Consider the following 23349-nt stretch of genomic DNA (forward strand, 5'->3'; position numbering starts at 1 on the left):
ATTTAGAATGGGATAACAGTGAAATTCTTCACTGGTATTCCACAAAGGGAGTTGCACTAAAAACTAAAGGCAAATTTCACGATCTCCCTATCGCAATTGTTTATTTACTCCGGCGCAACGACTCAAAAACCATAACAGAAGGTCGCCGCACTTTAGAGAACATCCGAGATTTTGAAACATTACGCTCCGAAGAAACGAAAAAATTACGCGCACAAATTGATGCATTTGATTATGAAAAAATAAATTTGGCGAGACAAATCGAAACAATGGAGACTGAAACTAAACAGCTTAAACAAAAGCTGAACTTAGACAAACGCTACACTTCCCAACTGGAAGACTACTGTGGCGATGCTGGCTTTCCAGTTGCAGCTATAAAACAGGCTGTTATTAGCTCCAAATGTGTTGAGAATTATGATCAAGACGACAGTGAAGATGAGGATATTACCCTCATCACCGGGTGCCCTGTGACTCAGGTCGACACCGACAATGAAATTCTGACAACCTCTGCAGTTTTCGCAACAGCAGAAAGCCCGCTCTATCCGTCCCTCAGCCGGCGCACCTCTCACTCGAAGCAAAACAATCGAAACCGAATGAAAACTCGTCTCAAAACAGACACAATTCCAAGAAAATCCGTCAATGTTTCAGTCGTCAAAACAGTTACAGATGCGAACAATGGTGTAACCACCATTACCAGAGCATTGTCTTGTGAAGAAACTTCAAAACATCGTGAGGTTATCGGCATCATGCCCCGCCGCGGCCCGTTCCAGAGTTACTGGGACAAACTAATGCTCCAAGCATTAGTTTACAATCTAGAGCCCCGCGATGTGTGGCAGATAGTTTTGCTTACAGTTCCAGAAGAGTTACACTCTAAAATTCCTCAAGAATTGAGAACTGGAACAATCCTTGAAAGACAGCCCGGTGAAACTAACGACGACATTTATAATAGAATAAAAGAAGTTTTGCTTCAGATGAGAGGACCACCAAAGGCCGAGTGGCATAGAATCCTTGATCTTAAACAATCAAGTAGAGAAACATTTGAGACTTTTGCAGAGCGTATGTGGGTGATTTTTAGAGAATACAGTGGGATAGAAGAATGCGATCGTAACCACGAAATTCTCTTACAGATGCTACGCAATAATGCTGGACCACTTGTTCAGAATGCGTTGGCTCTGGGTGGAGACCCACCTCAGAATACATTAAACGCACTCGTTGAATGGGCCACAAAAATAGAGCAGCGATCAAAATTTCTAAAGCCATGCCCTGTAGCGGCAACTCAATGGGTAGCCGAGAGAGACAATAATGTCATTATCTGTGACTATTGTCATCGATCTGGCCATAAACTTGAACGTTGTTTCAAACTGAATGGTGAATTCAGGAAAACAACTCATAAATCTATGCGAAACCATTCAAGAACTTCTCAAACCAGACAGACAACGGCGATTAGTTCTCAAACAGACATCCTCGATGATCTAGAACGAATGAATGACCAAAAATAGGGATGCGTGGCCTCCATTGGGAGCATTGTTTCCAGCAGCAACCGTATAATAGTAAAATCTAATCTTGGAGGCCGATTAGTCGACATATTAATTGACACCGGTGCTGCTTGCTCCTGCACGAATATCCCGTTACCTCTGACAGACGAGACCATTCAAATCAAAGGGATAGATGACACACTAATGACAGCGACCCTTACTAAACCAGTCCGACTTGATTTGGGTGCAATAGTGCTAACTGAGCCGTTCTGGTATTTACCAGGAAACAGCGAGGGTACTGTTTTGGGCATGGACATAATGGAAAAGCATGGCTTTATTATTCACTGTTTGGAAAAACAAATTGAGATTGCTCCAGAGAAAACGAACAAGAAACAATCGCTCAGAAACCATGCAAGCATTATGTCCATCACCACCTCTGATCAAGAATTCCAAGCGTGTCAAAACTCCATGTCTGTGATCAAAACCCGAGCAAATGTGCAGAAAAACCTAGATGTACATGAACCAAACAACATTGTTGACCAGTCAGCCAAGCAGGCAGCAATACGTCGCACAGATTTGACATTGGAAATGTCTGATACATCAGCTACAAGAGCCATCCAGACTACACCTATTGACTTAAAACAACAATTCTGGTGGCCAGCAATAGCTGGAGATGTTGACGGTTGGTGTGTTTCTTGCCTTGTGTGTGCTACCTTTAACCCAGGAAAACCTGGCTGCACTAGACTGTGCAGGCCTAATCCACCCAAAGACCCGTGGGGAGCACTGCAGATAGATTTCATTGGTCCACTTCCCAGTGCCAAGGGGGGGTACCGCTCTTGCCACGTCATAATTGACAAATTCACTTGCAACAACACTGCAAGAACATTGGCACAGGCTTTAGCGAACCAAATCATCTCTCTGTTTGGAGCACAGCTTCAAATCGAATCAGTCAAGAGCAGCCATTTCGCAGGTTTTCTTTTTCCATTCCAGGAACTCCAGATGCCAAGAAAGCATCCAGAACAACCTGTATCCAGCTGGGTCAATGAGACCTACTTACCCATAGTTTTAACTGTGGGAGATGGGTATGGAAATATTCTATGGGGCCATACACACCTCACATTACACTTCTTTCAAAACAGTCAGTCAAATGGTCCCCCGGATTAGAACCGGAACAAAATTTTGTAACAACAAAATTTGCTGTAGTGAGGGAACCACCCATCTCCCCACTCTCAATATAACAGATAATATACAAATTTCCACGACCTTACAACTTAGTGTCAACACCAAGACACACCTCACTCCAAAATTTGGCTCTATTTAATTAATGTTTTAAAAGCCGAACCATGGACTAGATCCTAAAAAGTGTTATAACACGAAGGATCTAGAGCAAAAATTACATATAGCTGCATGCATACAGCTCCACATAATTTTTAGACACATAGTTCATACAGATTTACTATTTAACCAAACTTGCTCTGCAGAAGACCAGCACAAAACTTGAATTAAATCTGAGACATGTTCATTTAACTGTTAGCCTTTTCCTTTTCAATTCGACCGGATTTATTGAACGTGACATAGCTTGCAGAACATTCGCAAAAGATTTACTTACAACTACTAGACAAAAGATTCTGTTTACATAAGACTCTCACACATGCCTTAAATGATTTGATTAATGCTCTGAATTTACATCGATGGTTCATGTCCAAAAAGAATGAAAGATGTTAATTATTCAGAATTACTTTTTATTTTCATTGTACTTTTATTGTACTTTATTAATGTCTACCAATAATTAATGTATTGGTTGTATTGGGTTCTTTGTCACTTTCCCACTTATTCACCCAGAACAGGTTTTTCCAAATTCCATCACCATATAAATCAGGTAATAAAATGGGACCACATCATGGGGTATATGACAGTAAGAGACACTGAGACCTGGTTCACTTCTCGCACATGTTGTCATGAAATTCCCAGTTGTATCATCTGTACTTGTAACACTTTAAAGCCTTTCACATGGATACGCAGACACCATCCAGGTGTCACACACACAGTGGTGCATCGCCCGTGAAATGAATTCTTTTTCTTTTGAGCGATTGACCTGTTTTTGCCCGGAGGTCACTGAAAACTTTTCTATGGGTCAAATCTACATCTTGGGCAGAATACCATTGAACCTGGACATCTCTCCCTGGTGGGAGGACATCTTCTACGTGGAAAGCACCCAAGCTCTAACAGACACCATGGACTGTGCTAAAGAGATGATTCTTAACACAGGTTATCATCTCACTGAAGCCCAGGTGCAGGCCAGTTAGCTAAGAGGACAGTGAAAACCTTGTCCAGTCCATCCACGCTTGGCTCAATATGCAAACACTTGAGTCACACACTTTGCCCTGGTACTCAGCCCCCTGCAACTACCAGATTTACAAAGACTGAGATGATACTACTATGGATGTGGGGAAGGACTGTCAATTCTCAACTTGACCCCTATCGTTTCATTCTGTGTTCATTTTTACTTTTGATGTTTGTTTTTTCCAGATGGCTCTCAGGGGCCAAAAGGGGGAAACTGTAAGACAGTCAAATCCACATCCTGAAGTGTTTTCTCTAACAATGGAAGTTCTTCAAAGACAGGGGTTACAACTGTGTCAATCTCACCTATTGTAATTAACTTACATGATTTACATGTCGCGGGAAAGGAACCCCCGAGGGCCAAAAGGTATCTCCTTGTGTTTGTTGGATTTGCATTCAGGGACTGTCTCTGCCTTTTGTTTAGAACTTTCCTTTGAAATGTTGTGAGTGTCAGTGCGAGAGGTATGAAGGTCTTGGTGATCTATTGTTGCTGTGGAAAATTACCCCTGATGACCAAAAGGTTCCCGAGTAGGAAGAGTAGATTTGATTTGAATCTTTTAAATATGCATTTTAGCAGTGTCTCTGTTCTGGGAGGATATTTAAGGGAAGGAACAAGAATCTGAAGTCTCTTCTTTCTTCTCTCTCCTTTCTGGGACCCACTCTCTCTCTCTCTCTCTCTCTCTCTTTTTCTTTGACTTCTTGATTTTTTCTACCATCATTTTTACACAACCGGTCTGTTACATTTTTGCTGCATTTTTACTCTGGACATCGCAATAAACTGGTATGTTATCCATTCCCCTTCAATATTAACTTGTTGAGACTTTTGTTTCTATGTGGAGAGCAATCTGACATCAGATATTGATTTAGTCTTCAGTTATATGGTAAATTCATTTGAGTAATGCTTGTACTCTTTACCTCTGAGTTGAATAGAAAAGATTGAGTGTCATGTTTTTCTAACTATTGAGTTGGAAGATATAAACCTCTGAATATCTCAACCTAGATGTCTGGGCTGTTCTTCTATGTTAAGAAGGTCACTGAATGCTTTGTCTATATCTGCCATCACTGAACTAAGATAGGGATTAATCAGAATCCCAAAGACCTTAGTTATATGGTAAGTTTCACTGGACATTATTCAAACCCTTAACCTCTGAGTTGGTCAGATAAGATTGGGTATCATGTTCAATAACCTCTGAATACTCCAACCCAGACATCAGGCTATTCTTCCATGTTTAATGAACAAACTGAATAGTTTTGTTAATTTATAGAAGCCATCCCTGAACTGAAGACTAATGTCAGATCACGAGAAGTTTATTATTATTGAGTCTATATTCTTAATTGTTAATCAAGTCTTTCTCTCAATCAATGTATAAAAGTAAAGTTATTATTATTAAATGGAGTCAGATTAAATTAATTATTATGTATTTTACTTTGAAATCCTCACCTTGACACCGGAACGACGGAATACGTATTGGGGAGATATTACTATTTGTGTCTAGATATTTCCTCCCCTACATACCCACAGCGGAGGTGGAGAGCTGCTGACGTCACTTTCCTGCGCCGCACGCTTACTTTGAGATTGCGATTTCGTTTTCGAGTTGTGGTAACTCTTGTGCAGGGCAGGACCATGAAAATTAAAAAGCAATGCCCTCAGTTTTCTTTTTGATTGTGTCATAAAAGGTGCGACACGAATAAGAAAATGAAAATGCATATAGGAATATTTATTAATGATTTTAATTATGAGTCAAATAATGCAGCTTCGTTCTTAAAATGAAAAAGCATTCTGCTATTGCTTTTTCATTTTTGAATTTTACTTTTCATATTGAATTTTGGTAACTCTTTGCTGGTGCATGTTTTGAAAATTAAATCTCAAATGTGTTTTCCTTCATTTGAATTAAGTACAAGAATGAGCAGTCTTGAAGAAGAAAATGAAAATGCAGATTGAATGACTTATTAACCATTTTAATTATGAGTCAAATAATGCAGCTTCGTTCTTAAAATGAAAAAGCATTTCTGTTATGTTATATTCTTATTTTAATTTGGATTATGGTAACTGCTTCCATATAAAACAAATACATCCATAAATATATACAATGTGAGAATTGTTTCTTGCAAGAGCTGTACTTCAACCCATGACCATCGATAAAAGTGTACACATCTAATCGTAAACAATCTGCTGCAACCTGAATTTCCACTTCTGTGTCTATAAACCAGTCACAGCTTGACTGATGGCTCTGAAGAAGCAGTTTCCATCAGCCTCTACATTCTCATTTGTACACGGCGAACCTAATGGGCCTTTGCAATCAGAAATTGGAAAACTCGCACGGTCCAAATGAATCTTCAAGTTTTTGCAAAGGTCTAAACAAACATCAACATCAAGGGGAGAGAAGTTACACTCTTCATTGGTCACAGCACTGACAAACTCTACGTCAGAATTATCCATGTCAAAGTGAGGAGTTTTGCTCTTCTGAAGTGACTCACTGTTGCCAGCTGGTGCTGGAATTTTAAACCGTGACCGGTTTTGCCTTGATGAAAAGAACCATGCAGAACCTTGGCTAATCTAATACCAGTGCCATGATCTGCCACTGCATCTTCACTAGTACTAACTGATGATGGATCACAAATCACATGTGCGAGGCGTAGAACGAGCGGAGCAGTCAGAGGCAACAGAAGAAGAAAGAAAAGCCTCCTTAGCTTAGTTGATCTTCTGTGTTGCCTCCTGGACGGTGCTGGCCTCCTCTGGCTTGGTGCTGGCAACCACGGGAGCCACAGGAACCACGGGCACAGCTCTGGTCATCTGTGGCGTTGCCTCCACCTGATTAAATTAAGAAAGATGTGATTTTATGCCAATAAACATAGAAAGAAAAACACTAGGCTTTACATGATCACGATTTTTGTGCCGATCACCGATCAGTGAGTTTAAATAAACCGATCACCGATCGGATCACGTTAGGGGCAATAAATACTTGTTTCTGTACACCCCTTGCCTTCTCACGAGCACCGTCTAAAGTTGTTTGCTTTAGCATCCGTTTCAGAGTTTGCTTTTCTTTTTCTTTCTCAGCGCTGCGTTTCTTAAACTCGGCATGCTCCTCTGTGTGTATCTTTTCCAAGCGCCTGATTAAATTTGTGGTGTTGAAATTTTTTTGCCAAAGTTCCCCCGCTAAGTACTGTAGCGTTGCATATATTGCAGATAGCTTGTGCTATGTCTGTTCCTCTCACTTTGAAAAACTTCCACACTCCCGACACGTTTGTTTGTGTCGCCCATGGATGTTGCTGTCGTGAAGATTCAAAGAAACTTTATTGTCCGACACATAGCGACAGCACTCAAAACAGGAAGAGGCACGAAGACGAAAATGAAGGCCTTTGAATCATGAATCATTATGTCTCGGATACAAACAAATAAACATGTCAATGCTGTGAAACTACTTTGGAGGAAATGAGACAGATTAAAAAAGTTTCAACACGACCATGACGTCATTGATCGGTGATTCATGACATGACGCCCGATCACGAACGTTTCAAAAAAATGCCAAATATCGGCCGATCCGATACAGCCGATAAGATCGGTGTAAAGCCTAGAAAACACACACAGGTGATGAAGTGGAAATGAATAAGTACAAACCTGCTGCACTGCTGTGACATTGCTGGAGGCAGACTCAGTCATGTGGACAGTTGAACGTGTTGCCCACACCTGCAAATACAAGGACACAAAGTAACGTTTAAAGAACTGCATTTATTGTCCTATCACAAAGATGCACACAATGAAATACACATATCCCAAATACCAACATCTCACTTGTTTGTTTTGGTTTTTGAGGCAACGTGTGCTGATCGACGTCTCAGGCTGGACATCTGGAAGAACATAAAGAAATTAATTCATAAACAAAGTAACACACTAATTAAACTGTACATGTACTGTACATATGTGATCTTGTGTTGATAATAGGGGTGGGGCGATACGGCTAACCCACGATTCGATACTGTGACGATATTTGGCCCACGATAATGACAACATCACGACACACGATATCTTCGAAATTTTGCAGACGATATTGTCATAACCCGGCTCAAGAGTTATGACAATAACGGAAGGGACACTGCGGATTGCAATTAATCAAAAGGTTTATTATAACAAAATAGATAATTGTAAGCAAAATAATGAAATATATGGTGTGTGTTTGTCAGTATTCATCAGTAATGTAAGTGTGGATGAGTGAATAATAGGATGTGGGGTGTTGTCAGGTGCAAAACAGAACAAAAGAAGCTGAGAGTCGGCCAGACGCCCATGGCTGCTGGATGGAGAATGGGGAAGAGACCGAGCGGCACACGCAGTCGGCCTTTTATCCTGCGGGGGGCATCGGCACAGGTGTCCTAATCGGAAGATGCCACTCCCACATCCACCGCTACCTAGAAATGGGAAAACAGCTGGGAGCCACAACAAGTTATATAGAGACAGGGTCGTCACAATATGTGACTGAAAAAGAAAAAAATAGCCATAAAAAGGAAAATGCCTGTGATCTTGCATTTATTCCAAAACTTTGTATAATGTACAAACAAACGTGCACTGCACAAGCAAACATATTAAAGTGCATGAACATTAATAACTTTCATGTAAACAAGGACAGTGCTTTCTGGTAATGTAAAGTCAGTAGCAACTTGTCTTATCGCAACTTGGGGACTTGGGATATACAAACCGACGGGAAGATGAGAGAGGGAAAAAAATCCTTTCACTGCCCCGATTCTGAAAATCAATAAAAAAAAATGATGCAGACAAAATAAAGAAATAAATAACCGTGTCCCCAAAATATACGGGAAAAAGTGAAGTGCGTCCCCCATCAGTTCATTACGGGACAGGCTTTTTAGTTGCCAAATATGGGACAATTGCGTATTTTACGGGAGGGTTGGCAACCCTATCTAGACCACAGACGGAAATTAAATGAGGTTTTGTCATTTTCCCTAAAAAAACGGGACAAATTGTGTCCTGGGAGAGATTTTGTCTTTCCCGGGACAGGTGGACAGGTGGTGTTTGGAAAAAAATATTGATATTTGCCGTCAGTGTATCGATTATTTATTGCGACAGAAAGCACAACAATATATTGCAATATTGATTTTTTTTTTCACCCACCCCTAGTTGATAAGTGTATGAATAATTGTGTGAATGTTACCGTGGCAGCTGGGGAAACCCTGCCAGATGACTCCATGACGGTCTCCATGTGGTCCAGCAGCACAGCCTCACTGAACCACACGGGATTGGACGGGATGTCTGTGTGAAATGCAGTCTCAACAGCTGTTGGTACTGTCTATAAAAAAAAGAGGAGAGGAAATCAGAGTCAACTTAGGATAAGTGTTCATTTTTAAAATAAAAAGTTGCACAGTTTGACAAATACACGATTGGGGGAAAAAAAAAAAAAAGAGGGATGAACAGGTTACCTCAACCTCCTGTCCAACAAGAGTCCATTCAGGAGCAGGTCCATACACTGGCATGTGGACAGGACCTGTCACAACCACTCTGGGAGACACCCTGGGCGATGATTGGTTGTGGCACAACACCCCTGGCCTAGGTGAAGGGGGTGCGAGCTGATGGAGCACTGCAGCATGCAGACGCTCCACCAAAATCAGTCCTGAGGTGCACGTAAACAGAAAACAACATGTTAACACATATTTGTCATATCAAATGAAGAGCAAGTAAGGCTGAAGAAGGCAAAACTTACACCATCATAACACCACCATGTACAGCTGACGAAGGGGGAGGTGATCGGCCATATAGACAAATGTTAAACCTGGAAGAAGTGTCACATAATCAATTGTGTAATCACACAATTCTAAGAAATATCTGTTAGCACAGTGTCACTGAAGAGAAAAAAATACAACAAAAATATGTATTTTACACACCCATGCGTGCAGCAACACGATGATATACTTGACGTAGCGCTGTTTGTAGTTCTGGCTTGACAGTCAGGCGATGTGGAAAGTCAAGCACAAACACCTACAAAATAGTTGTATATAAAAAACCCCAAACAAACATAAAAATGCAAAATAAATTCATGAATATTCTTGTTATTGAACTATGGATCATGGAATTACTTGATATTGATAAAACAAAGTGGCGATGACGTTCATGTGTTCAAATTTGTTTGTCACAGCAGATAAACAAACCTTGGGCCAGCGGTCCAACACAGTTGCCAGTAGCGCAGCAAAATCCTGGGCGGAGTCTGTTACAAGCCCGTGTTCAAGGTTGTTGCCCGGGGCGAGAACACAAAACCATCCACAAGTGGACAGAGATGTGAGTCTCCCTCCACCGGAACAAAAACAGAAAGAAACTCGTGGCTTGACAAAATCACGACCCATACCTTCTTGTCTGGTTGCTGGGCCTTAAGAACGAACTTGCACTGTTTTGTCAGTCAGGAGCAAAACGGGCCATCTTCACACCCAGGTCGCTGACCAGTACCGCGCCCTGTGTAAATTGACAAAAAAGAAAAATCTAAATATGTTTTTGTAAGATTTATTTGGAATACAACATAACAACACAGGCAGAACATGAAATCATGAACGTGGAAGTACTCACGACGTTCAAAGTCCTTCCGAGGTGGAAAAGGTGTCCAATCCCGTTTTTGCTCCAGGCGTCGTTTCATGGCCAGAGAGCGACGGAATACTTGGTGTTCGGCATCTGAACAATGAAATGAAAGATTGTGTCATTTCCAATGAAGGACAATGATAACACAAGTTTACAGAAAAAAGTGATGTTTTCTCACACACGACATCAAAACACAGAAAGGTTTCTGTACCTTTGCAGCTGGAGACGATGAGCTTAAATCAATAAAGCAAAAGAAAATGTGTATGTGTACTCTTGGACCCTAACCCTAATGCCATACAAGTCTATGGGGTGAATTTTCAACTTTGTCCTACAGATATGGGGCCACTTGCTTTTTCATCAGGAGCCCCCAAGAAGCACCCACGCCAAATTTGGGGCTTCTAGTACTTGAGGAACCCTGAAACCCTAACCCTAATTTCAGCTAACCCTAACCCTAACCCTAGTTTCAGCCTTATTGTTAACCCTAATTCAATGCAAGTCTATGGGGTGAATTTTCAACTTTGTCCTAGAGACATGGGGCCACTTGCTTTTTCATCAGGAGCCCCCAAGAAGCGCCCACGCCAAATTTGGGGCTTCTAGTACTTGAGGAACCCCGAAACCCTAACCCTAATTTCAGCTAACCCTAACCCTAACCCTAGTTTCAGCCTTATTGTTAACCCTAATTCAATGCAAGTCTATGGGGTGAATTTTCAACTTTGTCCTAGAGACATGGGGCCACTTGCTTTTTCATCAGGAGCCCCCAAGAAGCGCCCACGCTAGATTTGGGGCTTCTAGCCAATGAGGAAAAATTTGGAGCAGACACGAAAGGGTTACAGCTGAGAAGGCACTTAAGATCCTCAAAGGACTGTTGCCACTCACTAGACCAAACAAATGGTTTCAATGGACTGGTTAATTCTTCTCTCGTGGCCGGCAGCTCCACTGCCTTGGTGCTGGAGATGCCCGCTCAGGGGCGCCGCCAGGAATTTTGGGCCCCCTGAAAAAAAACAAAAACAAATGGGCCTCCTTTGCGCAGCGCTTGTCAAAAGCTTCACATCACTCTAAAAATACAGTATAGTTCAATAACAGTTCTTGAGTCCATCTTTGACAGTGTCAATGTATTTTTATTGTGAATTCTCCACAAAGCAAACTCTTAACATTTATGAATGATTCATGAAAAAAACACTTGATGTCTCTCGGACAAAGTTGAGCTTTGACCTTCATAGACTTGCACTGCATTACCCCTGTTTTACACCACAAGCGTCTGCAGAGCGTCTGCAGAGCGACCGCGTTGACACTCGGCTCACGCTCCAGCAGCCTCTCCCACACAGGACGCGTTTTACAAGCAGAGCGTCTCGCGCAGCGGCTCAATCAGTTCACGCGAGGATTGCAAGATCGCGTGACAACCCAGGTAGTTTTTGCGTGTTTTTAAAGAAAACAATAATGAAACAAAACATTGATACTTCGAGACACTGTTGGGACAGTGTCTCGAAGTATCGATGTGTGTAAAAAAGAAAAATAATAATAAAGCGAACTGCTGGCATCATACAAAATGCAGGTATTTAAAGTATAGATGCATTTTGTTCATCATAGTTTGAGATTCAAAGTGAAATCTGTTTTTGTTTGACGGCCGACCTGAACAGCGTTGAAGCCGATGCGTCACGTTGATGTTTCACAGTAAAGTACAGCACATATAAGTCCAAAATCCAGCACATTGTGTGTTATGATGAAAATCAACCGGATCCACCGTGTTTTTACACCATTGACTTCCTGTCTGAACGATCCTACCTGCTGCGATTGACGCAGGAGGGACGCGGCAAGCGTCAAAGAATAAATTCTGGCGTTCTTTTCCAGCGGCTCGCGTTTTACTGCTTCTGGGACGCTTCTGAAACGCGGACGCTCTGCGCCTGGTGTAAACCTGCTCATTGACTTTAGTGGCCGCATTTCACTGTGTCGACGCGGACGCTCTGCTGACGCTCTGCAAACACTTCTGGTGTAAAACAGGGGTTACGGTTTAGCGATAAGGCTGGAACTAGAGTGAGGGTTTTGGGGTTCCTCATGGGCTAGAAGCTCCAAATTTGGCGTGGGTGTGTCCTGGAGGATCCCGATGAACCTGAAAGTGGCCCCATGTCTCTCGGACAAAGTTGACCTTGGACCCTCATGGACTTGTATGGTATTAGGGTTATCGATAAGGCTGAAACTAGGGTTAGGGTTAGGGTTAGCTGAAATTAGTTTAATAGGCGACAGAGGTGCTGACACAGATACATAGTGAGTGTGTCAGTTAAGTTAGTTAGTCAGTCTTGCTTGGGGCTGCAGTGACGATTGTTTTTCCACATTTACCGGCGCAGGCTAATGCTTCTCATACATCTCAATTCATTATGCTAATTAGAGTTCGGTGCTAACTGTAGATACACCTTATTTATCAACTTAATTTAAACATTTGTACATCATTCAACACTGCACAGAGCGACTGTTTACTTACCCTTGTGTTCTCCTTTTCCGCAAGACGGAGTTCAAATGCATCTAGACGTGAATCCTCAATCAATCGTGAATGAATGTCGACTCGGACAAAGTGATTGGCAGCTGATTGACAAAGTGATTGGCAGCTCTGGTGGGGGTGGCCAGGCAGGGTGGCCAATCATATTCCAGGGGTAGCCAGTGCCACCCCCAGCCACCCCGGTGGCCACACCACTGTATATACATACATATATATATATATATATATATGTATATACAGTGGCGTGGCCCCGGTGGCCACGCCATATATACAGTGGCGTGGCCACCGGGGTGGCTGGGGGTGGCACTGGCTATATATATATATATATAAATATATATACATATATATATATATATATATATATGTATATATGTATATGTATATGTATATATATATATATATATATATATATATATATATATATATATATGTATATATATATATATATATGTATATATATATATATATATATATATATATAAATATATATATATATATATATATATATAAAATCACACTGGTCTTAATACAAGACCTCTATGCCGTCATCGGCACAACAACTCGTCCTCTCGTCCGCCCCTAGGGGATCCAGGATCTGACGCGTTAGAGGGTGTAAAAAGAAAAGAATTCAGTAATTGATAAACTTCAAAAAGTCCTCAAAAAGAATGCAGAATATATTCACTTTTCACCATCACAATTGTTAAACTATGAATAAAAGTAAAATTAATAAGCTGTGTCATCAAATCTCAACAGCATCCCATTCTGAAGTAAAGAAATGGATCAAGTTGAAAAAAATGAATGCTCCTCGCTGGAAGAGGAGGAACTAAGCAGGAGGGAGGAATTTCAATTGAGAGGAGCAAAACCGGAAGAGGAGGGTCTTTGCCACCCCCACTATCGGAGGAGCAAAGTCACTCCGCCCCTTGAAATCAGCAACGACTTCCAGTTAGCGGATGCGGTCAGGGAGTGAAGATCCGACCACACCCATCTAGAGCCAGAACAACGCAACTGCAAAGTCAACGGTGAAACACAAAATCTCAGACCAAAAACCCTAACGTACACAGTAAAAAACAAAGTGTCAAATTAACTCAGAGTTGAATTTAACTCTGTTTCAGATAATATTTGTTCCCACTCAAAAATAGAGTAAAATCTACTCTATGGCAAGTGTGAACTTTTCAGAGTTAATTTTACACAATTCAGTGTCAAATTTAACAATGAAATGTGTAAAAATATTTAACACTGTAGTTGGTACACACTACTCAGAGTAATATGATTACACTTTGTAGTTAAGTTTACTCAAATTTTAATTATTAAAAGAACACTCCCAATTGTTATATTTGATTTGTATTTCTCAACAGTGTTATTTGTCATTATTTTTATTTTATTATTACTTCATTATATATGGGTGATATGTGCTATACTACTGAACTGCTGACATATCAAATAGAAATAAAAAAAACAAACAAAGTTACAGTCAAAACTTGCCTTTATTGCTCACCAGATAAAGCAATATGGAACAATGAAGAGATCTCCAACTCATCAAAACAGGCTTTAACCTTTCTGCATGTTTCAGTTTCTCCTTTAATCCTAAATACATTCTTAACCACAGTTTCCTTTGCATGCTGATGGATATCTCGAACAATCTCCTCCATGGAAATCACAACGGAATTTACTACACTCTGGCCTACACCTGCTGACTTTAAATCTGATATCACAGCTGCACAATTATTTACAATGTCTGCTGCTACTGTAGACTCTGCCTCTACCTGGTCAGACAAAAAAAAAAAACAACATTAGTCACATTTGTGTCAAGAATACTTTGATGAAGTGAACAATCACCTTCCCCAACAGAATCAAATGAACTGCTAACATGGCATTTGTTCAGATGCTTTCTAAAGCCCGAAAAACTTCAAAACGAGCGTGGGCATCCTGCTTGCCCACATTTAAGATGAAGAGTCCGGCCGGGACAGAGACCATGAATTACCTTGAGATGCTTTATAAGGTTGTTTGGCATCCCATGTTCACTTCTACAGAGGAAACACAGCATTGATTGATATAAGCAGACACTAACGCATTATTCTGGCTCGCAGTTAGACAACTCTGGGAGTTTCCTTTGTTTCCCCAATGTCAATGTAGTAGATAGTGGTTTGCAGAAAAGTGAAAAAGTTGGCAAGGGAAGGACTGTACAAGGTGCCAAAGACGTAATGGGCCTTAAAAAGTTCATCAAGGGCTCCAACTGAACCTGTAGCCTTACATGGTAGTGCAGACTTGTCGATGACAATAAAGAAGTTGTGGATGCTGCTTCTTGTAGGCCCCTAAACGAGGAGGTAAGGCTAGCTGCTTTGCCTGATGTTATTGAGATGCTGCTGTACACTGGTTCCAGTCTACAACCACACAGTAAACAGCAATAATTAGTGACAAATCTCTTGAAATAGTTTAGTAAGGTGATGAGAACAATATTTTAACAACTGTGCGGCATACTTTTATGAATCTGATGAGGTGTTCCACTGCCTGACATGCCGACATCTTCCCTGGCCTCTTCCTGCCCTGGGCGGATGGTGGCAAGAGATGGAGGAGCAGCAAAATGGCTGACATGTATATCATGTCCCATGTCCCAGCCTGAAGACCAATGATGAGAATATAACATATATATACACTTTGTGACAAACAATAATAATTGAAAACAGTCCCAGTACCGTTTTCATCCACAACAGTTGACTCAGCATTCTTTTGCAAATCTCTGAGTTCTGTGCTCGGTACAAGCCCATGGCTTTCTGTGATCACTTTTGCTTTGATACTGGTGGGCCACTTTTCTAAAAATTTGTTAGCCGTCAGCTCACCAAACAGAAGCCTAAAATCTTGTTCAATCTGTAATACAAAAACAAAGTGCAAAGAAAGGAGTGATGAGACACTGCATATAATATTCATTGATGTTGCCCACATTTAGTAGATATAAATTATTTTCTTTTTTTGTGAGAACTTATTTGAGGCCTTAAACCCTAGAGGCACAAATTTTCGGGGACTTCATCCTTGAATCTGATATATGTGTGCAAACTTGACTGAACTAATTTTCTCAGGTGAGTCTTATCTCAAACCTGTGTGAGTTGGACTTTAGTGTTACTGTTCAGTTAACATTCTGTTTATAGGCGAAGGAAATAAAATTGATGATGTTATGCAAAATGGTGGCAAGACGTCTATTTACTGTGCGGTACTGGAAAAACATTATGTCTCTGTTTAATGTTGTATCATGCTATAGATAAATTTTGTATTGAGAACTTGACTAGACTTGAAGTAGCTGTGTCCTGTCAATGGCACGGTATTCTGTCAGTTAAGACAGATACTTCTGTTTACAGAAATTTGCACCCATTGCTCATAACACAAGATATTTTAGTGATTGAATTAATGAAGATGTCTTACCAGTCCAGGTGTATCGAGAAATCGTGGGAAGACTGAGAAGGCTCTCTTTTCATCATTTACCATTGAATGACGATAAGTGAAGGTAGCCTTCATCTTTTCACGGACAGTATCTTCATCAGCAGAGTGTTTCAAAACAGAAATAGCCGCTTCCACATCCTCTTCAGATAACACTTTGTCAGTGACACTGGGTCGACCACGCCCTGGCCCACAATCTTAAGACAAAACATCATTTAATTTACTCTTGCATACACAAGTCATCAACATCAAATGTGCTGTAACTGATAAGTAAACTTAGTCTTAGGAGATTTGCTGGTAGAGGCACCTCTTTCCTCTGCAGTTGTTCTTTGAATGGTCTTCAACCGCCATGCAAGGTATCCAGAACCACTCTCTGGATCGTAGAAATGTTCCTGCAATAAATACATGCAGACCAACAAAGCTATTAGCATTTCTAAGGGCAATTTCAATTTGTTTAAGGGTATTTTTACTTACATATCCATGTTGTGAAAAGGGGTCTTCCAGACATGGTAACGTATGTTTATCATCTGTCTTCTGGTAGAATCTTTTAGGGATTTGGTTTTTGCATATTCTCGCATGATGCTCTCACCGCCAGGTTTTGTTGTGAAGATTTTTTCAATCAACTTAAAAGGAAGCAATATATAGTATCAGAATTGTTTAAACCACACGGCTAATGAGGAAATAACATTAACACACTGTCCAACAAATGAAACAAAAATCCAAATTAAACTTTACAATGTTTACAACCCACCTCTTTTGCCTCATAGTTTATGCCTTTAAACCTTTTAGGTTGACTTCCTCCAGCAGCAGCCTCCTCTTCCACTGGAGGAGGGTCACATGTGAAGTTCAAAATAATGGTGACGTCAGATGCTGCAGAGCATGATGATGATGCTGATGACTGGGAAACATCTGTGCATAACGTAATATGAAGAAAACAGAAGCATATTAAACTGAACTGTTACAATTCCCATTCAAACCTTTCAGTGTAATATATAAACACATTTGTGAAAAGTCAGTGATTACCGAGTTCTTCATTGCTCAACTTGACTTGGAAGGTTCCTTGTGACTCCACTATTTCTTCGAAGACCTCTTCATCAACTTCTGTGTCCTTCATATACCTTCATATCTGGCTGCCTACTTTCTGGTATATTAAATTTTAGGCACACTGAAGTAAAAGAAAGAAAGAGAAAATAATGTTTCACAAATTGTCATTAAAGAATTTGACGAGAATCAACACACAAAAACAATAACTGTAAGGCTCATGTCTGTACGAAATGCTGCCGTGTTGAAATTTAAGTCAACGGGTGATTCCCATGCATTTAGGCTGTTATCAACTCAGGTGGATCAGAGCTAAGTAAAAATTTGTGATATTGTTTTATTCTAATGTACTGACTTACCTTCTTTCTTGAAGGAATCCATTGTTATGTCAGACAGCCTAACATACTTCTTTTCCGCCGCCAGAGAGTGGTATAGGTTCAACATTCACATTTCAGTCGGCAAGTAGCGTCAACCAACGTATATTCGTGTAAAGGGTATTTTAAATAAATGAATACATAAAAATACGGCTTTGTGTAAAATAGTTTAAAATATTTTTAGTGGGTTTTTCAAAATATGTGGTTCAAGTGAACCGCTGGATTCGAGGAAAAGGCTTTGTCACCGTCAACCTAGTTAGACATAAGCTTTACTAACAATTAATTTAGCATGCTAATAAACAACAAAACAAAACTTTATCATAAAATAGGCGGCGTCCATTTTTGTGTAGGGGCATTGAGGAGAAAAACGTGCAGTTAACACAGACATGGGCAAACCTGCTGCGTGTCTCTGTCCGGCCCGCGTGAAGCCAGTCATACACATACAGACAGTCAGTGCCCCTCCATGTCAGACCAACAGAGGATTGTGATCAATCGTCAACTGATATTCATCACACGGTCTGTGTCCCCATCTATAGGCATAGTGGTGTCACTGCACATCAGCAAACGCACAAAACAGAGATTTTGTTTCATCAATGACTGGAATACTTTTATTAAAAAAGAAAAAGAAAAAAAAGATTGCAAAAACTTCAAAAGTTCACTAATTTAGTCAGTGTGTGTGTGTGTTTGTGTGTGTGTGTGTGTGTGTGTGTGGAGGGGGGGGGGGTGTTCAGTGAAAACTCATTGAACAGTGAGATGTCATTTTTTTTTCATTGCTGCATTGTGCTTCCCTCGCTGAGCTGAGCGCATTGCCAGCATAAACGGTGCAAGTTTCATTCTCTGCTGAAATACAGCTAGGAAACATCTCTCCCCTTCCCCCTGAGTACACTTTAGGCTCCCCCATAAGGACACACATGCAATTAAACTTTAACATGAAAACTCATTCAACACTGTGGGACGTAATTTTTTCTTATTGAAGCAAAGTGCTTCTCTCGCTGAACTGTGCACTCTGCAGGCATCAGCAGTGTGTTACGGCCACCGGCCGTCTCTCCTCCTCCTTCTATGCCATTTAGCGTCTCCCTTTCTTGAATTATGCAAATCCCGGAGTACCCTCGCCACCCACTGATTGGTGCCCTTCTTGTCCTTCCTGCTGTTCTTTCAGATTCCATTCATTCTGTGTTGCAAAACTGCTGGAAAACATCTGTTTTTGTGTTCACAAGCAGAGTTTTGGCTCTTGTACAAGAAAACACCTTCTTACGCATGTCTTTTCTAATGCCGTTGAGTGTTATTAAAGGAGTAGCATTGATTTTGAACAACTTGAAAGCCATTCTGCTTTGAAAACAACTGGAAAACCTTTTCTATGATGTTCCTCAGCTGAATTAAGGCATCTATGTAAGTACACCCCTGCATCCAGATTTTAACATGAAAACTCATTCAAACACTTAGATTTCTTGTTCTTTTTTTTTTTTTTTTTCCGTCACAGGCTTTTCTTGCTGAATTGAGAGGTTTCTAAGAAGCAGCAGGAGTGATTTCTGTGCTCCCTTACTCTTAAAGAACTTCATTCTCCCTTTTTCTGAGCTGAATTAAAATATCTATGCAAGAAAACAGCTGCACGCAACTGTACATCGCTGTACACTTGAAAACTCATTCAAACACATGAGTCTAGAGGAACAAACAAAACAAAACAAAGATTCAAATGTGACTGACAATACACCAGTTACAAGTGGACATCAAGCAACAGAATACGCACAGTGCCCCTCCATCTCAGACCAAAGGAGGATTGTGATCAATCATCAACTGATATTCATCACACGGTCTGTGTCCCCATCTAGAGGCATAATGGTGTAACTGCAGCAGCAAACACATAAAGCACAAATCAACCACCCAAATGAATCCACACCACAGAAACAAGACGACGCTGAAGTTGGCACCACATTCGCCACGGTGCTTCCGCGTTGCTTCTTAGGTTTCCAACTTAAAAAAAAAAAAGAAAAATCCGCAATTTAACCGCTAGATGGCTGTGCTTATCCCAACACTTTTCAAACTATAAAATTCAGCGAATCATTATGTCTATGTTGAGGTGGATGTTTTTTCCAAAATTATACAGTAGAAATGGACATGTGAGGTATCATTGTAAAGCATGGAAACTCTACTATCACAGTCAGTTGACATATTTCACAGGAAGTCATTGTTGGCCTTTTGGGGGGGACTCCAAAGTAGACAACTTTGCCATTAACAATATGATAGTTTTAATTTTTTCAGGTGGATTATTTCAAAAACTATATAGTAGAAATGTACATGTGAGATGTCATTGTAAAGCATAGGAGCTCTACTATCACATCAACATATTTTATGGGAAATCATTTTTGGCCTTTTGGGGGGACTCCAATGTTGACAACTTTGCCATTGACATCACTGTATTTTTCATTCTAATGTATCCTTTCTATTCTTCTCAGACAGGTGATGCTCATCCAGTGATAAGTCTGACAGATCCATGATTGGTCATCCTGCACACCGATCGCATGATATATTGCCAAAGCACAGTTACTTTTTCATGCTTGATGAAGGTCCCATGACATTAAATTGGTGAAGTGCAACACGTTGAGCTGGAGTTTCTCTTATTATTTGGAGATCCAAGGACGGCAACCTCCTCCTACGTACCTGTGTGGACGGGTGTGCTGAGCTTTTCTCCTACCAGATTCCACAGTAGAAATGGAAATGTGAGATATCATTGTAAATTTCATTGGAAAACATATCAATGTCCCCTTTCTGAAGTGAATTTGTTAATCATAAATATTGTTGTCTTATTTTAATCCTAAAATCAAATATTTTTTTGGATGATGCAGTTTTTTTTTAATGATTGCTCAGGCAATATTTCTCCGAGCACCCTCAAAACAAGCCCAAAATACTCAAAGGCTGAAATTGCTGCATTATGTCTTAGCCCACACTTGTCTTGGCAATGGCAAAGTCAATAAAGTCAAGTAAATGCTTTATTTTGATTGAAAGCTTATTGTGTTGTTAACATATTCTGAACAAATCACTCACTTTATCAATTAATTACACTATCTGGTTGGCCTTGCAGTTGGAGGAGATGGAGGAGGAGGAGGACTAGGAAGAGAAAGATGAGGAGCAAATGGGAGGGAGGTACTGGTGAAAGTAGGAGAGGAACGGTCATTGGTGTTTCCCTGACAGGGGTGGGGTTCCAAACTTACAGTACTATACACTCTAACTATACAGTACACATGTCCATGCGTACTGTATAGTTTTTGAAATAATCCACCTGAAAAATGAAAACTATCAAAATATCAATGGTAAAGTCGTCAAATTTGGAGTCCCCCCCCAAAAGGCCAAAAATCATTTCCCGGTGAAATATGTCAACTGATTATAAAAGTTGAGCTCTCATGCTTTACAATGACGCCTCACATGTCAATTTCTACTGTATAATTTTGGAAATAACCCAACTGAAAAACTGGAAAAATACTGTGATGTCAATAACAAAGTTTTCCATTTTGGAGTCCCCCTCAAAAGGAAAAAAATATTTCCCGTGAAATATGTCAACTGATTGTGATAGTAGAGCTCCCATGCTATCCCAATGATACCTCACATCATTTCTACTGTGTAATTTAGTCAAAAATCCACCTCATCATAGACATAATAATTTGCTGAATTTTACGTTGAAAATATTTGGGATAAGCACAGCCATCTAGCGGTCAAATTGAGGATTTTTTAAAAAAAAAGGTGGAATCAAAACCTAAGAAGCAACTCCTTATGAGACAAAAAACCCACACAACGAAAAAACCCGCGAATGCATACTCAACCGATAGCAAATGCAGTAACAAAAAAGAAAGCCAAACAGCTTCTTACAGCTCACCAACAAAATGGCACCCAAACGTCAATCTGGACCATCTCTCTGAGCATGACCAAGAAGTTGTACGGCAGATGCTCTATGAGGAACCGGTCCCTGGCTCTGGGCTGGGGGCCCCCCTGTTGGTGGGTTAGTGGGCTAGTCCGTCCCTGTGTCTGGGAACTGGCGCTGGATCGTACGCGGTGGGTTCGCATGCCTGGGGTGGGGCTGCGCGGCCGGCGGCTACCGCTCCTGTGTGCCCGGGTGGTGCCTTCTGCCCCACCTTCGCCCTCCGTCTCCCTGGTCGCTGCCGCTGCCCCGGGGCCCTCGGGCGGTGGGGGGTGGGCCCCCTTTGGCTCCTGGATCCCTGTGGTGTCCCCGGCCCCGATGTCGCTGAGGGGGCGCCCTAACCGGGAGTCCCCCCTGGTCACATAATAGGTGTATTTATTTATTTTATTTTATTTTATTTTATTTATTTTTTTTTAAATTTTTTTTTTTAATTTAATTTAATTTTTTTTTTCTCCTTCTGTTTTGGGGACTTGTGTCTTGGGTGGTTGCTGCCCGGCCTTCTGGCCGGGCGCCGCGGGGGACTCGATATGGGCGGCGACCGGGTCCCTGGTGGGCCTCCCCCTGGTGCGGTCTCCTCGCCCTTGCATGGGGCACCGACTGCACCCTCGTTGGCGGGGACCTGGCCCCCACGCAGCCAACGACCCACTGACATTATCACTAGGGCTTTGGATGAGGGTCTCCATCGGCCGGCCACCGCTCCATCCGAGACCCTCTCCAATTTTAATAGCATTATAGACACTTAGGGCCTGGGGGGGGGGGTTCGTGCACTGCGGCCGCCGCCCTGCTCAGCAGCAGTGTGGTTGCCCCAGGGCCTTACCACCCTTCCATTTTAAACGCACCATAGTCCAACACACCAGCAAGTGCACATATACACACACTGACATTCCTACACACAGTGGGGTCGGCCTGCTAGTGGTGGCTGGACCCAACATCTTTCGCACCCTGGATGGGCCCTGTGCATTCCGGTGCCCCCGAGGTGCGAGACCGGCTGAGCTTATGGGGACCTTGCCACTTGTGGCGGGGTCCCCCTTCCCCCAATCCCGGGACTGGGCCGCTGCCCGGGTGGTCCCCCTGCGCCGCTCGGGGGCGGCTGGGCGGCGACGACCCGAGACACGGGGGTCTGACAGTGGTGGGCGGGGGTCCACGGATTGATTATTTAATTTTATCTTTTTAATTATTTATCTTCTTCTTTTACAGGGCACAGGGGGAACCAGGGGGGACTCTCACTCGGGGGCCCGCTTTGCCGGCGTTGGGGGCGGGGGTGCGGCTGTGGCCCCGGGGGCCGGGGGGTCCCGGGGCGGTGGGGGTGGCTGGGGTGTGTGGGGGGTGGAGGGGGCCGGTTGATGCGCCATACTGGGTCCGTAGGGGAGGGGCCTCTGGGTGCCCGGGCCTGCCTTGGGTACCGATCCTCCCGGTGGGTGAAGGGGCTGGGTCCTGTCATGGGGATGAGTCTGGTCTCGCTTGCCCTGGGGGGCCGGGCTCTGCTGCCTGTCCGCCCTGGGTGGTGTCCCTTCTCCTTGGGGTATCTGCCTCCCTGTCATCCTGCCCTGGCTCCTCGTGGGGCGGGTGCCCTCCGGCCCGGGGGCCTGCTGCTCCGGGCCTCTTCCTGGCCGGCTTTGCGGCGGGTATGCCGTGTCCGGGGCCCCCCCCCCGGCTCGTCGCTGGCGTGGGGCGGTTGCGGCCTCGGAGACCGCACTAATTGGCAGCCTACTTCCAGTGACGTA

The 23349-nt window shown here is 42.2% G+C and overlaps 2 pseudogenes; one reads left to right on the forward strand and one right to left on the reverse strand.

The window, feature by feature from the left end:
* The first annotated feature begins 266 nt into the window (after nt 1–266).
* LOC142896020 (uncharacterized) lies at nt 267–3778 on the forward strand (annotated as a pseudogene).
* A 10627-nt stretch (nt 3779–14405) lies between these two features.
* Nucleotides 14406–17417, reverse strand: LOC142896021 (uncharacterized; annotated as a pseudogene).
* Between the last annotated feature and the right edge of the window lie 5932 nt (nt 17418–23349).

This window comes from Nelusetta ayraudi, unplaced genomic scaffold (assembly GCF_046127955.1).
Source record: "Nelusetta ayraudi isolate G7.1 ecotype Tasmania unplaced genomic scaffold, CSIRO-AGI_Nayr_v1 ptg000052l, whole genome shotgun sequence".
NCBI lineage: Eukaryota > Metazoa > Chordata > Actinopteri > Tetraodontiformes > Monacanthidae > Nelusetta > Nelusetta ayraudi.